General features: G+C 39.6%; 1 protein-coding gene across 2 annotated transcripts in view; it reads left to right on the top strand.

Moving 5' to 3' along the window:
- The window catches only part of Supt16h (SPT16 homolog, facilitates chromatin remodeling subunit), a 76,793-nt gene that overhangs the window by 67,417 nt on the left and 5,406 nt on the right, over nucleotides 1–3,970 (top strand). The window lies entirely within an intron of this gene.

Raw genomic sequence — 3,970 nt, 5'->3', positions numbered from 1 at the left:
CTAGGGATTGAACTCAGGACCTTACGCTTGCCAGGCAGGCGCTTATGGCTTATGCCACTAGTCTATGTCACCACCCCATTCTGCATCTTTTTTTTTGTGTTCTCTTTTGTTCTGTCTTGCTAGAGATTCATCAGTTTTCTTGACCCTTTGCCTCAGGGTATCATCAGATCAATTATTTGGAAATTCTCTACATTATTGATTTGTAAATCAATTCTGTGAAGATTACAGAACATTTTTTGTGTGATTTTAGTCCTTTTAAATGTGTTGATACTTGTGTGATTCTTAACATTATCATATAAAAGAATTTTCTCCATATCTTTGAGTTGATTTGATATTCTACTGTTTTTGTATGAATACTACTATAAATATCAAACTGATAGTATTGAAGGCTGCTATATATTTGTTCATTCTGTGTAGGTGTGCATGTGGGGGGTGTGGTGCTGCTACTGCTGCTGTTGCTACTGCAGATTGAACCTGGGGCCCCTGTGCTAGGCGAGTGCTCTGTCACTGAGCTAATATCCATGAATGCTTTTCTGTCAGAATTAAGATGATTTTGAAATGTGATACTACAGTTATTTCTTTCTCTTTATGTCTGTCAGATATTGCTTCATGTATTTAGAAATTCTGTTACTGATCAACAAATGATTAACCCTTTCACAATGTAAAATTTCCTTCCTTATTCCTCATAATGTAGGTAGTTCATCACTGATTCAAAATATATATATGTATATAAAATGAATTTTGAGTTTAGACTTGAAACTTACTTGCAAGGTATTTCATTTCTATGCCAATATTCCACATCCTGAAAAATAATGTGAAATGCTTCTGGTCCCAACCATTTCAGATAAAGAATATTGAACCTGTATTCCTTGTTCAAGATCTACTTTGTGTTCTGTTACTATAGACATCCAGCTTTATCTTCATTTGTATTTGCATGGAATCTTTGTTCTCTTTTCGCCCTGACTGTACATACCTTATTTCCTTTGTTATTCGGTGGTGCTAAGGTCAATTCCAAGCACATACTGGGCAAGTGACCCGCCACTGAGCTACACCCCCAGCCATTGCACTATTTTTTTTATGTAAAGTGATGTACTTGGAGGTAGCATATACTTACACTTTTAAATCTGTTGTAGGTATGTCTTTTTTTTTTTTTTTTCTTTTTTTATGTATTTAGTACAGGGTCTCACTATGTAAATCGGACTCATAGTGATGCTCCTGTTTTTAGCTTCCGAAGCACGTGTGCGCCACCATGCCCAGTCTCAATTGCCATCTCAGTGCACCCCGGGGACAACACCAGCATGGCACGTTGGGCATTGAACCCTGGCCCTTGTGACTGCCTTCTAATTGGATTATTGGAAATCATTTACATTTAATATAATATGGTTGGGTTTGAATCTACTAGCTTGCCATTTCTCATCAATTCTTCAGGTGTTTTTTCCTTTTATACCTTTTTGGATTATTTTTATGATGGTATTTTTATTCTATGTCATACCTAGCTTACTACCTGTACTCTTGATTTCTAAATGAAGTGAAGTGTACATACACATATAACATAGTCAACTCACACTTGTGTTGGAAGGATCTTATGCTTCCATTTCCCCTTATTTGTCATATATTTTACTCCTAATATATTATTATGATCATACACTTCATTCTTTTACTCCAAAAGTAACCTGTAAATTTACAAGATGGGAGAGGCATCTTTATATTCACCTATATTTACCATTCCTAGTGGTGTTCACTTAACTTTGTACTTCCACACTTCTTTTTGTCTGGTTTTCTTCTGCCTGATAAGCTTCAGTTAGTATTGGAGATGAAAGTTTTCTAATGTCCTTTCTCAGATTTTTGAGCAGTATTGTTCCACTTTCTTGTTGTACTTTCATGTTGGAGGGGCTGGGGAAATGGCTCAGTAGAATAAGCACTTGCCTGGCCAGCGCAAGGCCCTGAGTTCAATCCCTGGTACCGCAACAACAACTACTTTCATGTTGGAAAGATGCTCTTGCTGAAAATGGATTTTTAGGATGCCGTTCCCACAGTGAGTGTGGTCACTGTGTACCACATGCACATACCAATAAGAAGAAATAACACTTATGTCAAGATTTTCATCCATAAAAGCATTTTTCTGAAGAGAACTAAATTGTCTACCTGTACTAGGGATTGAACCCAGGGCCTTCATAGTGGACCTACATCTTTTTTTTTTTTTTTTTTTTTTTTTTTGAATCGGGGATTGAACTCAGGTCTTTGTGCTTGCCAGGCAAGTGTTTGTTCTACTCTGCCATCTCCTTGGCCCCGTGACCTACATCTTGACCCTTTCTAGAAACCTAGTTTTAAGACAGTCTCATTTAGTTGCTAAAGTATCCTGGCTGGACTCCCAACATGCCATCCTCCTGCCTCAGCTTCCCAGAGTACTGCCCTGCAACACCCAGCTAATGTTGCTCTATTATTTTGTGTCTTGCTACTTTTTTTTTCTTTAGCTTTCTTTTCTTTATTTGGGGGCCTGCCCCTTAGCTCAGTTGTTTAAGTGGCTGCTTCAACAAAGCAGTCAGGCTCAGGTTGCTGTGGTTCGATCCCCACAACTCAAGCCAGCCAAACCTGCCCTGAAGGCATTTGGAGGGGAAAAAAAAATCCATATTTTATTTATTTAGTTAGTTAGTTATTTAATACAGGATCTCCCTACACAGATCGGACTCGTAGTGATCCTCCTGTTTTCAGCCTCCCAAGTACTGGGATTACAGGCACACAGCATCACACCTAGTCTCAGTCAGGGTCTCAGTGCACCTGGTCCCTGAGTCTGCCCGAGAAGGTGCTTTATTCTGCTGAGCTATTTTTGGCTGGCTCAGCCAGCCTTGAGGGCAGGGCTGTGTGCATGTGGTGCCAGGGATCAAACTGCAGTCCCCTGCAGCTGTCTTTTTTTTTTTTTTTTTCCTTGCAGCTGTCTTAAGCTTGCCTAAGCAGGTACTTTAGACCGCTGAGCTATCTCTGCTAACTGGTGCTACCTTTTTCTCCTTTGTACCACTTGTCGTTTTTGGTTCCCCCCCCCCTTGGTTAATTCAGGAATTATGTATTCATCATTGCTTTTGAGCAGTTTCATTTATTCTCGAGTGCTGTTCATTATATATATATATATATATATATATATGTATGTATATGTATATGTATATATGGCTCTATATTTGTTCTCTTGGTTTTCAAATTTAGAAATACTTTGGCCATTATTCTTCAAGTATTTTTTGGTTTTCCCTGAGTCCTCTTCCTTTTTATGCATTTGGTACAGGGTCTTACTACACAGCTCAGACTTGTAGTGATCCTCCTCCTGTTTTCAGCCACCCCAGCACTTGGGTCTACAGGTGTGTGCCACCATGCCATGCTTTCTTGTTTGTTTTTGGGTTTGGTTTTTTTTTTTTTTCCTTGTTTCTTTGCATGCCTGATAATTTGTGATCAGTGCCATGTATTCTGGCTCCACATTGTGGATGCTATATTTTTGAATACTATATTATTCTAGGTTACAGGCAAATTATTTGGGTTCTCTTTGTGCTAAAAAGGCTTGTTGTCAGATGTCACTAGTGTGTATTTAAAATGGCCTTTGTTTTGGAGTTGATGGTCCTTTGTTGCTGTTATTCTATTCTGGGGACTTTACCTGAAGCCTTGTGCATTGCAAGGGCATTCCAATGAAACTGCTGAAAACAGGAGCTACTTTTAGCTGTGTGTAAGATGCAGGTTTCTCTGACCTCCTGGTTCTGTGCCCAGCTCAAGATTCCTTTCATGTGTGTAGATCGGGCCTCAGCCACCGAACTTCTTCCCTAGGTGACTCTGCTCCACTAGTGTATCCCACATACTTTGTCTCAGCCTGCACAATTCTGTCTCGAAACTCCTTGAAACAACCAGATTCTGGTTGAGTTCCCCATTCCAGCATAGCCTGAGATTTATCTCCAAGCAGAAAATAGTGGCAGTGGGGCTGGTGAGATGGCTC

This window comes from Octodon degus, unplaced genomic scaffold (genome assembly GCF_000260255.1).
Source record: "Octodon degus isolate 3935 unplaced genomic scaffold, OctDeg1.0 scaffold00352, whole genome shotgun sequence".
In the NCBI taxonomy this organism is placed as follows: domain Eukaryota; kingdom Metazoa; phylum Chordata; class Mammalia; order Rodentia; family Octodontidae; genus Octodon; species Octodon degus.
The sequence above is the reverse complement of the archived record's forward strand: the minus strand, read 5'-3'. Positions and strand labels throughout refer to the sequence as shown.